Source organism: Mastigoproctus giganteus, chromosome 1, assembly GCF_048544385.1.
Source record: "Mastigoproctus giganteus isolate SK-2022 chromosome 1, ASM4854438v1, whole genome shotgun sequence".
Taxonomy (NCBI): Eukaryota; Metazoa; Arthropoda; class Arachnida; order Uropygi; family Thelyphonidae; genus Mastigoproctus; species Mastigoproctus giganteus.
The window spans coordinates 49,168,573-49,181,818 of record NC_143575.1 but is presented as its reverse complement, the minus strand read 5'-3'; positions in this window follow the sequence as shown (position 1 = coordinate 49,181,818).

Genomic DNA, 13,246 nt, shown 5'->3' with positions numbered 1-13,246 from the left:
TTTATTTGTTTAATTATTATTATTTAATTTTTCCCTGAATACACAATGTTATTTTCCATTTTTTTTTTTTTTATGTTGAGGTCCTTTAATTTGAACGGGAGAATGTAGTAATACTACTTTACACGCTGAAAAACACAGATTAATACCTGGCCAGCGTCGCCCAACCTAGGGACCGACTAGACCCAGAAAATGCAATGAAAAATTTGCCTTGCTAAAGTATGCACAAAACAAAACTGTTGTTATTAATGGTTACTAGGGGGTTCTTTCCTCCCCTGCTCGCTTCGCTCACCAACCCCTCCCCCCGTTGATGTAGACTCGAACGAGAAAACATTGAACTCTACATCAGTCCTTTTCACTCTTTCAGCTCGTTCCGTCTACGCTTCTCTGTCGTCATAAATGTAGATTTGGCCGAATTGTGGAACGTCTCTAACGGACATTAAACTTGTCGTTCCTTTCACCATGGCACCTCCTCGTATTCGCATCGTATAAGGGCCGCCGTCACCTTGAAAGTCCATGTTTTCGGCATTAAAAGACGCGAAGGCCTAAAGATTGTTGTAGATACGAACATTTTCTCGAAAATGTCTCCCTTTTTCCGTGTTGTCAAATAACAGTCTTTAAAGCGCCTGGATAGGTATCTGCCATCGGCAAACATACCTTCCATCCGTGACAAGGCGAATTTGCGGCTCTTCTGAGTTCGCCGTGAAAGATAATCCACCACAATGTTGGCATTCATCTGCCATATCACTTAAATCGCAATATGATACTTCATTGGTTTCTTCGTTTTCAGGATCTTGTGAAGATCTTGCATTACGTCTGAGCCGTTTAACGGTTCGCTGAGTTTAGGCCTGTTTTTCGTCCATATTAGCTACCCGCTTCCTGTTGCGTTGATTTTTCACTTGCTCTGTCGTCATTGAACTTATTCTATGATTAGTTTGTTACCTTTCGGCATGTTTCTCTCTATATTTCCATGAAGACTCCTGACTGCGTTGTTTTCTCTCGGAATCGGTAATTGCCAATCTAGGTCGCGATATTGCGTTAATTAGAAATTTGTACGTCACAGAATCCAGACTCACATGTCGAAACGCACTGATCAAGAAATGATTTATGTAATGGATGAGCAGTATTGTTGCATCCAAAATAGTAGGACTGACTATACTGACTATATTTACAAACTATACAAATATTTAAAATGTTTACAAAATACTAAACTATTTACAAATACATAAGCTATATCGAGTCCCTTCATCAGATAACATTATAATGAAACATCAAATGATGCTGGGTGTGGTCATGTATTACAGTGATGCACATGCACCAGGTTGGTGAACGTTATGGAAACAGTTATGGCTCGAATAAGTGACGTAATTGCCACGCCCTCTTCTCCCATTGGCTCGAATAAATATCACTAGGAGGAAAACTTTTTTAATGTAGAGAGAGAGAGAGAGATATTAGTATATATATAATTTATTATAGTAGTATTATATTTAATTATAATTATTATTTTATATATAATTTAATAATAGTAGCTGTTATGAAAGTGTGTATACTATAAACTTGATATTCATTTCATATTAAAATTACTATTCATATTTTATTACAATTGCTATATATATATATATATATATATATATATATATATATATATATATATATATCGGATTAAAGAAATCGTAAAGAAAATGTATTTGGTGAGTGAAATGGCAGAGATGCGCTACACTTATGGTCTTGCAGATAGGAATGCATTAAAATCACGTGAACTTTATTCAGAAAGGTACCTAACAGGCGTTCTTGTCCAAGGATATTCACACGAATCCACCAAGGTTTGCGAGAGACGGGCTCATTTGAGCGAAGATCTTTTGACACTAGAAGACTAAGAGAGGTACGAAATGCTGACCTTGAGGAACAAGTTCTTCGTAATGTGGACGAAAATCCATCAGATAGTAAAAGAAGAATTGCAGTAAGGGAAGGAGTTAGTCATACGACTATTTGGAATATTCTACATGAAAACCTTCTGTACCCCCTATCACCTTCAATGGGTGCAAGGACTTACTGAGGCAGACTTTCAGCCACGAAGAACAAACTATTATATTTAGGCCACCCGATATAATTAAATTCATCTGCCGTGCTGTGCTTTATTTACAGACACTTACTGAGGCAGACTTACGAAAGTCTTCCTCAGTAAGTCCTTGCACCCTTTGAAGGTGATAGGAGTACAGAAGATTTTCATGGAGAATATTCCAAATAGTCGTATGACTAACTCCTTCCATTACTGCAATTCTTCTTGTACTATCTGATGGATTTTCGTCCACATTACGAAGAATTCGTTCCTGAAGGTCAGCATTTCGTACCTCTCTTAGTCTTCCAGTGTCAAAAGATCTCTCAAATGAGCCCGACTCTCGCAAATGTTGGTGGATTCGTGTGAATGTCCTTGGACGAGGTAAACGCCTGTCGGGGTACCTTTCTGAATAAAGTTCACGTGACGAAGACCATTGTACCAATGCATTCAACAAAAGTGTGCTGTGGGCCTGAATTTCTTGGCATTTATCTTGTTCACTGATGAGGTTCGTTTTACACGCGATGGGGTCTTAAACTGCCATAACAACCACATCTGAAGCGATGACAACCCTCATGCAGTGCGACAGGACAAACATCAACATAAGTTGTCTAAGCGTTTGGGCTGGAATCGTGCATGATTCTTTGATAGGCGGCTATTTTTTACCTCCGCGTCTGACAGAAGACATTTATCTGCAGTTTCTTCAAAATGAATTGCACCATTTAAGGGACGGCGTTCGACAAATGTGGTTCATGGACGATGGCGCCCCGGCTCACTTTAGTCGGAGACTTCGTCAGCATTTGGATGGACATTTTTCTCAAAGATGTATTCATCGCGGAGCTCCATTGCATGGCCTGCTCGATCATCAGATTTGAACCGAATGGATTTTGATCTTTGGGGACATTTAAAGTCCATTGTTTACGCAACTCCTGTGCATGATGTTGACGTTTTAAGAGAGCGTATCGTAAATGGATGTGAGCATATACGTAACACTCCAGGTGTTTTCAACAGAATACAACAAAGCATGGAATGCAAGCTCAGACGATGCATCGAAGCAGGAAGAAAACATTTTGAACAATTTTGTTACAAAAATTGTAACAAAATGTTCTGTCTTGTGTTTACTTTGTTTTTGTTTGTTTATGTTAAATTTTGTTTTGTTTTGTTTAATTGCAATACTTGTTCTGTTGGATTACTTATTGTTTGATATTGTTAAACAATAACGTTCCTCCTACCTCAGAAACTAAGCGTTTCTAGACCCATGTTTATATGAATTTTTTTAACGTTTGGTCGATGGGAATACGCCCCTAGAATATTTGACACCAATTTAAACACACCCTATATATATATATATATAGGGTGTATTTAAATTGGTGTCAAATCCCCCCCCCCTAATCAATTATCTTCTATCCACTACTATATTCTAGTCTAATCTTAACTTAATAGATATCCCTATGATACCCATTTACCATTCATCAGGATTAACAGGCAGATGACAACAGAAACTGATAGCTCGCTAATTGTAGGTGGACACATTGTAAGGGTTAGTCCTCGATAAAGTCCTTTGCAATGTATCTCCCCCAATCTATACTACAATTGGCATGACATAATTATTTAGTAATTATCCTTATATGTATGTTTCATATTTTATAACAATTATGTTTCCCTACTAGGTTATTACCAAGGACCAAAGTCAGCTATGACAACTATCACAGCCCTTAGTTACCACCTGCTCATTCATACTATGTTCATAGATATTAAGACTGATGTAATGTTTTATCTAGACATTGATGGCATTAATCAGCTCTTCTCACCCTTGTTAGGTTTTTGTTTTTTGTTCAGGTTTTCACCTATTGTATCTTACTTTTATAACTGTTAACTAATTGCCATATCCACTATATATATATATATATATATATATATATATATATATATATAGTGGCGAACAAAAAAACTGCATTTGTGAATTTTGCAAATAATATTTTGCACTGCATTGTGGGTTTCAGAAATGTTCGAAATACATTTGCTAGATGGGATATATATCTCTGTGAATGAAATCCAATAAAAAGACTTCACCTGATATATACCTAATTGCCATAAATATCTTCCCAAAGGATAAAATGCATAATTAATGGAAATATGAGAAATCATGCAAATGGCAATCATGACAACCAAACATACATTTTATCCCATTAATGTACAAACTGAAAATTACAGTTTGTACATAAATTGCCGATAAACAGTACTGTAAATCGGCAAAATAAGTCCTCAATATTTTCTTGTTCCTCCTCGAGCTGCAATTACAGCCTTTCAACGAAAATGGTGTCCCATTGCTCTTTTGTCCATGAAACATGTGTTTTAGCCCAAGCAATTCGCTTCTTCCTCATTTGTTGGGTCAACAAAGGCTTCTTCTTGGGCCGATAGGCATGCGACCACATTCCGAAAACCATCTTTGGTAGTTCGTGCACTTGTTTCTACACCAGAGGCCATCTCCAAGTCCAGTTTTAGATCAGGAGCACTAGCATGGTGATTACGACTACATAGCCGTTTCAAATATCGATGTTGGGAAGGCGTAGTCATTCTCTTACGGCCTGATCCAGGTCTTCTCTTCACATCACCGGTTTTACACTTTAATTTCAGCACCCGGGATACTGTTGACTGATGGCAGCCTATTTTATCAGCGATAGCACGCATAAAAAGCCCTTCCTTGGGACAGAGCAACAGCTACACTTTTTTTCTTGGTGTCAACTGAACATATGGAGCCATGCCTCATCATCATCAGCCATTTTCAGTCCACTGCAGGATGAAGGCCTCTCCAGCAACCTTCCAGTTCCTTCTGTTTTGAGCCCTGGCCATCCATTTTCTACCCACAAACTCATGAATTTCATCTATCCAATTCCGCCTTTGTCTTCCAGGTTTTCTTCTAGCTCCTCTTGGATACCATTCTGTTATTTTCTTGGTCCATCTGTCATCATGGCTTCGAGCTATGTGTCCTGCCCAAGACCATTTTAGTTTTGATAAGAATGTCCTTTACTTGAGTTTGCTGCCTAATCCACGTGTTTCTCCTCTTATCTAACAGTCTGATTCCCAACATAATTCGTTCCATTCTTCGCTGTATAGGTCTCAGCTTCTCTTCCATTCTTTTGGTGAGTGCCCAAGTTTCACTTCCATAAGTCATGGTGGGGAGTATACATTGGTTCACTATTTTACGTTTCAGACAAATTGGGATATTGCTCTTCAGTATGTGACTATATTTCCTGAATGCTATCCATCCAAAATTTATTCTTCTCTTGACTTCCAGCCATTTATCATTATTACAGCTAATAACTTGTCCCAGATAAGTATATGACTCCACCTTTTCAATTACTGCTCCTTCAATCATTATTTCCCTTTCTGTGGCATACTTGTTCATCATTACTTTTGTTTTAGCCATATTCATCTTTAGTCCAAAATCCTTACTAACTGTGCATAACTGATTAAGATTTTCCTCTGATTCTTTGGGATCGTGGCTTATGACCACAATGTCATCTACAAATCGTAAATGGTTTAGGTACTCTCCGTTCACATTGACTCCTTTCTGCGACCAGTCTAATCTTCTGAAAGCTTCCTCAAGGGCAGCAGTAAACAACTTCGGAGATATTATGTCTCCTTGTCGAACTTCTTTCTCAATTTTAAATTTCCTACTGTCTTTGTCTAGTCTAATAAAGGAGGTAGTATGCCTTTGCAGTGCCCGAAACATTGCCTTATGCTGTATGGAGTCAAATGCCTTTTCATAATCCACAAATGCCAGGCATAATGGTGTTTTATATTCATTTGCTTTCTCCATTAGCTGTGATATTACCTGAAGGTGATCCATAGTTGAGAATCCTGTCCTAAAGCCAACTTGCTCTTTCGGTTGATTCTCATCAAGTATTCTTTTTAATCTGATAGTAATGACCCTTGTGAACAACTTGTAGATGTGGGATAGCAAGCTAATTGGTCTATAATTTCCAATTTCTGATTTATCTCCTTTCTTATGCAGCAAAACTATGATTGCATTTGCTTACACTTCCGCAAAACAGGATACTGAACGTGTATACCCTTCCAACGCCGCATTTATAGAAACGGCTGATGCAATACCTTTCAATTACTGTCTGATGCAGTAGAAGCGTTATCTGACGCAATACCTTTTGCTTTGTGACAAACAAAATGACTAATCAAACAGTATCTTATACGTTTCGCTACAAATGTTACTTTTTTTAAGGTGATGCAGTTCTTTTGTCTGCCATTGTGTGTGTGTTATTTTTTTTTTTTTTTTTTTTACTTTTCTTCCATATCGATCTTTAATCAATCTGAGATATACGACAATAAAATAACGAGCACAATTAAATTGGAAATAATTATATTTCGATTGGATTGTGGGCTGTGTCACAATCCAATGTGTCAACCGACGTTTAAAATAAATTACACCATACAGCCTAAGCAATGGCGAAATTACCGTACGATCAGGTTCGCCACCGCAGGGTGAGGGGGAAGAAGCTTCAAGAGGCTCGGATGATGGATTGTTAAAGGAATCAAAGTGTCGTTTCGTAAATTTCGCAGGGGAAGCGGGGTGGGGGGCTCAGAATATATAGTTTTGCCACTGAGCCTGAGGAACTTTGGTTGCGATTGTTTTAGCGTTTTATTTTATGCACATTTTTTCAAGGGAATTTTTTTGCTGAAAACACAGTTAAGCATATTTTCAGGTGATTTTAGGTACGGATAATTAGAATGGTAGAGTACTTGTTTTCAAACAATGGGTCATGATCCCCTTCATTGCCTCTGGAAGTCTCGAAGTTATCCACACCGAGGGGTGGAGTATTGCGACGTCTCAAAATTAGTCTCACATAATAATGGAAATAGTCTTAAGACTTCGAAACGTTTGCAGATTGTTCTAACAAAACAACAACAAATAAAAAAGTAAAGTAAAGATTAAAATACTATTTTTCTTTTGGTCTTAAGAATAAAGTAATTTATTCATGAGCCATAATTTATTCACGAATTTTTTTTTTTTTTTTTTTTTTTTTTTTTTATGTAAACCCCAAACATGAGAGGTATTAGAACCTCTAGTACTTAGTACCGTGCTTGGAATGGAGGTTGAGAAGACGAAAGAAGATATTTCTTGACATTGGACTTGAACTTCTGTAGACTGTAATTTTCAGGAAATACGTATGAAGGAAGGTTGTTCCAGAAAACGGCAGTTGAATGAATAAATGAGGAAGATGAAAAGTTGGTTCTGTAAGTTTGAAGTTGGACAGTAAATGGATGTTGGCTGGTGGCGGCACGTGTTCGGACTGTTTTGAAAGAGAGAGCGGGAATTATAGAAGTCAATTCAGAAGAACAGTGCCCAGAGAACTATGTATAGAAAAGGCCTGCAGCAGAAACAGTACGTCTATGAGACAGCGAGTGGCGAGACTCTGTTAGAGATGAGTAATTAATTAACCTAACTGCCCTCTTCTGAATGGAATCAAGAAGCCTGAGAGAGGTTTTGGGGGCACCACCCCAGATGTGGGAACAATATTCCATGCTAGGGCGGATTTGCGATTTATGCAGAGTGAGAGTTTGGAAGAAAAGTAACGCCGAGAGCGAAAGAGGAAAACCAAGTTTTTTTTTATATGCAGAGGAAGCAATATTTGTAATGTGCTTGTGCCAAGAGAGATTAGAAGTCAGGGTAATCAATCCCCTGTATGCCCAAACCTGTGATGCAGCTTAGTGGCCAAAGCGGGGGTGCAGTAGCCCACGAATTTTGGCTCACTATGATTCGAGCCAACGTAACGCTAAATGTGGTTAATGATTGTATTCTTGTTATAATGGTAACAGTAATAGAGGCATGTGATGGCAGAAATAAAGCGTATGAGCTTATGTAACATCAGCCAAAAAACAAACAACAACAACAAAAAAAAAAAGTTCTCACAACTATTCCCTCTAAAAATTTGTCCAGTTCCTCCTTGAGTTTATTTAAGCTATCAACTTCCACAACGACAGATGAAGTTTGTTCCAGCAATTAACCACCCGCTGGCTAAAGGCAAATATCCACACATCTATTCTACATCTGTCTTTTCTCAATTTGAATTTATGACCCCTTAGGTTCGTAATCTGAGCAAAAGAGGAAGAATCTCATCAGCATTCAGCGTGCTCAACCCATTCAAGGCCTTATACATCTTAATCAGATCATCTCGCAGGTGCCTAGTCTCCAGCCGCTGCAATTTGCAGAACTTAAGACTCTTGGTAAGAGGATCCGTCATTCCCCTCACCAATCTTGTTGCCCTTCTCTGTACACGCTCAAGCAAATCTACATCCTTCCTAAAATGAGGCTTCCAGACCTGTACACAGTACTCAAGGCGTGGCCTGACCATTGCCTTATACAAAGGGATAATCACCTCCTTGTCTGCATTGCTCAAAAAACTTCATATCTGACTGCACAGTCACTCCTAGGTCTTTTTCATTTTCAAAATCATTTGTAAACTCTCCTGGCCTACGTTGTCATCGAGTATAAAGAGCCACTTTTATTGTTATGTATTTATTTTTTTAACATTCATATAGTTACACAGGGTTTGTGTATTGTGTGAATGTTAGTTTTTCATTTTATTTGTAGTATGAACGATCTCAATGCTAGTAATATCCAAGAAAAGCATACAGATATGTAAAAACAGGGCATCTTAGTAAAATGCCACCGTATTTTGCTTAGTGTGGTAGCATTTTCGCCTCTCCCCCCGACAAATTATTAATTAATAAAATAAATAATTGGCATTTAAAATGATGGCGTTGGGTAGTCAGTCGTTAGAATCTGATGTGTGATCGAATCTTTAATGTTGCTACAACAATCAACGACATTGTAACAGCGTACTGTTAATATGGTGGCAGGTGTATGTGTTAAGTACCAAAGCAACTAAGACTATGAGGCGTTAGTATATTGCGTCTGTAATTGTGTATTATTTTGCCAATTTTCTATTTTCCGGACGAAAACCCTAGTTTCTGCGATATATCTGGTGAGTATGGGCTTGACACACCCAGGGTCTTGCACTGGATATCATCATTCTTCTCTTTCTTGGTGATTCCCTTCTATTTCTGACTCTCTCTCTCTCTCAAAGGGGTAACTCTGCATTTTTTTTTTTTTTTTTTTGGCTGGTGCAGCAAAAGCCTCAGGCTTCCTTGCACCGTATGGCTAATTATAATAATAAAAACTATTCAGTCCTCTCTCGAGACGGACTAATTCAGTTACATTGAGGGGAGCCGATAAAAGTTCCGCCCTTTATCGGCTGCGCCCCAATACTCCACTACTGGAACTTGGGCTTTCTACACAGTATGGAAGGACGATGTTACCAGAAATTTACACTTGATCGTAAGTGTAAGTCTCTGGTAACCACGGGCCCACTTGTATCTCAGCAGGCATAAAACAAAGAAGTTGTAAAAAGCCACTTGCCACTTTCTAGGTATAAAAAGTGTTTTTGTGTGTGTGTGTGTGTGCGCGCGCGCAAGTATTTCCGCTTTACACTGGGAAGAAGGGGTCAGTCAAAGCTACGTTTGTATTCAAAAATTTCATCCTTCGGTTATGTAATATTAGATAGTGCTCCGGAAGTTTCGATAAAAAAAACATTACAAGTATATAACTCTCCCCCCCCTCAAAAATAGGGTAGTTTAATATATGTTTAGTTTAATTTCCAATAATATTTGGTATCAATAAATTATAAAAACTTTGCATAGATGCGTGACGTGATTAACGAATATTATACGAACGATGTTCACTTCAGTTAGAGAAAGTGACCAACCGATATATGAATAGCAGTTAATTACCATTACAGTCACAGGGTGGCACAGTGTGAGATAACGCAAAATCCAAAGCAAGTAAAATTTTTCTGTTTACTTCTAATGGCCTTATTTTCGTGCAGTGAAGCAGCACGTCTAGAATATGTTCAGCGATTGCTGTCGTCTGAAACAGCTAACTACTGTGCATGACTAGCCAAGCATTTATTACCTTACTCCACCTCCCGCTGCTGGCGCAAGTCGGACAAAGAGACCTTTTGTTCTCTTCTAGTCCAGTCATAATTACATAACAGGTTCATTATTTGGCCACCGCTTTACACATGGATCTCTGTTCTAGAGCAAAGAACACGTAGCCACTAAATTTCAAAATCTCTACAGACTAAAAATAACTGGTGTAATTACCCTTCTAATTTTCTATGGCATGACATATTTTGTTCTATTATTTCCTTTGCTCGCATTGCTTCTTATGCCATTTACTTCAGAAACATTTTAGCTGACGTGATTATTTTAATGAAAAAGATAATTGTTGCTCTCTTCCTTGCCTTTTGTAATATCTTTGTTGCCCGAATAAATGGAATTAAGAAGAGTCAAAATTAACTCTTCTGCGTGAATTCTGAATCCCAGATGAAGTTTTTACTTCTAGTGGATGACTTTTTTTTTTTTTTTTTTTTGCCAGATACAAATCTGGAAAATCTCATCAAAAGTGCCGTGCAAGCACCACATTAAAAAAGCATCGAAATAACTGTCTACCCTCAGCACTCTTGATTTTTGAAGTGTCCAGTTCAGTCCAATTTGAATTTCAGTTGATACTTGAATGACGCAAATACGTATTAAAGAAATTATATTCCTGTCTTATCGAATGGAAAAGTTGTGCCCTTTTTATTTGATTCTAACCTGCGTGATATATATTGTACTGGTAATACGTAAAAACGTGCCATTGGATATCAGTCATATTACATACCGAGTCAAATTCAAACTCCATTTTCGGTTGCAGGATTTATTGCTACAGCTTGAATGTCGGCTCCATTTTTGTATTGCCCCATTGTCGAGCAACTTTCGGTGATTCGATTTTTTAGTCTGAGTAAGTGAAGTCTTCAGAGATTCGAATTGAGTATGGGATCCAAAAAATTATAATATGCAAAGAAAAGCGTGAGGGTCGGTGAAATGTTCAAAAGTTTCAGAACAAGAGTGGTCAACGAAGACTGTTCGAATGGTTTTTCTTAATTGCCATCACTGCAGTTTCACAGCACCAACCAAATAATGATGAAGGGTTTCATCCAAAACCTGGTGATGTGTTAGGCAGATTATAAGTTTGGGATTGAGTTATAATATGAGGAATTTTACTTCGAGGAAATATAACCGCCAGATACTTGGGTGGCGGGGGAGAGTAATATCTTTTAGCAGCTGTGTTGCTACTTTTTTTTTTTTTTTTTTTTTTTTTTACAACAGTCATATTTGCAAATTTTATTTTCGGGAATCAGTGTATTTGAGGTCCTCGCAGATAGCCCCATGGGCCATGGCTGTACTACACAATGTGGTGCCTTCTCAACACTTTCATAGGTATTCCGATTTCGCCTATTAACTAGTCTGACCTGCTTTACTAGTGTCGAGGAATGTCAAAATACCCTGTGTCAGAAGAATTGCCCACCCTAAAAGTGTGTGCATTGGTTCATCTGAGCTTTGATTTGCAAATAACAGTAGACTTTCAGAATAACGGCACCTTCGGGGATTCAAGATGCCGTTATTTCGATTTTTCCGCTATCTAGACAGTTTTATTTTTAATATACTGTATTTAATGCAGAAATAATGAGGCTAAATAAGAAATAGAGATTAAGAATGCAATTTTATTAACTGCACATAAAAAAACAAAACTGTTGATGATTCAATGTTACATTCTGCCATTAATACTCCTCCTTACGCCCGTTCTATTTTCTATTATATCAAGTGTGTCACTAAGCTTTAATGTTCTTCTCTGTATGAGGTTAATTTTAAAGAAACCTTTTGTAAAGGTTTTTTTAAAGTTAAGTTGAATGTTCGCGGAAAAGCAGCACATAAGATAAAAATATAACCTGACTGGCAACAGCAACAATACTAAGATTCCTAACGTACTTTTTTATTTATTTATTATTATTTTTTATTTTTAGAAATATCCCTCCATTCCAGACATTGAGGGGACTCTAACAGGCCAGGAAAGTGTTGACATTTCGGAGGAACAGTCTGACAACATAGCAGTATAGGCATCAAGCATTCAATCACTGAAATAAGGGGTTATTACATTTATTGGAGAAATGGCAAAAGGAGAACTATAGTTTCAATGCCAACCTATTAAATGACTTTGACAAAACCATCTCATAAGAGATGTCATCCCATATCATCATTCCTGATATTATTATTAAGAGCCATATGGTGCAAGGAAGCTTGAGGCTTATTCTGCACCAGCAAAATAAAAAAAAAAAAACACACACATTCTGAATTACCCTGAGAGAGAGAAAGAGAGTCAGAAGTAGAAGGGAATCACCAAGAAGAGAAGAATGATTATATCCAGCTCAGGACCCTGGGTGTGCCAAGCCCATACTCATCAGCTGTGAGCCGCTGGGGTTTCGATCTGTATGGCCACTTTCTTTGTTCAGTACAAGTAAAAAAAAAAAGGTAAAGTGCAGCCATTATCAACCCACTGCAGGATGGAAGCCTCCTCAACAATTCATGCTGAGGGAAAATGGACCATAATCTGCCACGCTTGTCCAGTGTGGGTTGGCAGATCGACCGTATTCAGCAGTCAGGGGCTTGAACCCCGGTCTACTCAAAGAGCGTGTGCTACTGCACTCCCGCTCCTGACCACTCGGCTACGGAGGCCTGTGCAAGTAGGATTGCCTTATTCACTAGGATGCTGCTGCTACATGTGGATCTTTCTGTCATCTCTTCTCAAACGGGATCTTGACTCATTACCAAGGACCCTCATTGTTATTCTTCATTCCAGCTGGCTTCTTTGCACCACTGAAGCTGCAGTTCACGTTTATTAAGGGGCTAACACTGTGATGAGTCGATGTATTGTCTATAATTGCATGTATCCAGTGATTGGTTTGCTTGCTTGCAAGGCATGATCCCAAATTATCCGGAAGATAATTTCAGAAGATAAAACTTCTCACCCACGCGAGAGGCAAACTAACTTGGCTAGCATTTCGAAAATTGTGAAATTTTCTCCTCATCAAAAGTACTGTCAACCAAAAGTAGAGGGAGGCCACAGAAACTGATATTAGTATAAGGATGATGCTTAGGGAGCTGCACAGCATCAGATTTTATGTAAGTGCTACATCATGGCATGCAGTGAATAGTGTCAACTTGCTAAGTGCTCAACCTGTCATAATTGGTTCCTGGAATGTTCAAAAGCTGTGATATGCAGTGACAAATCATGGC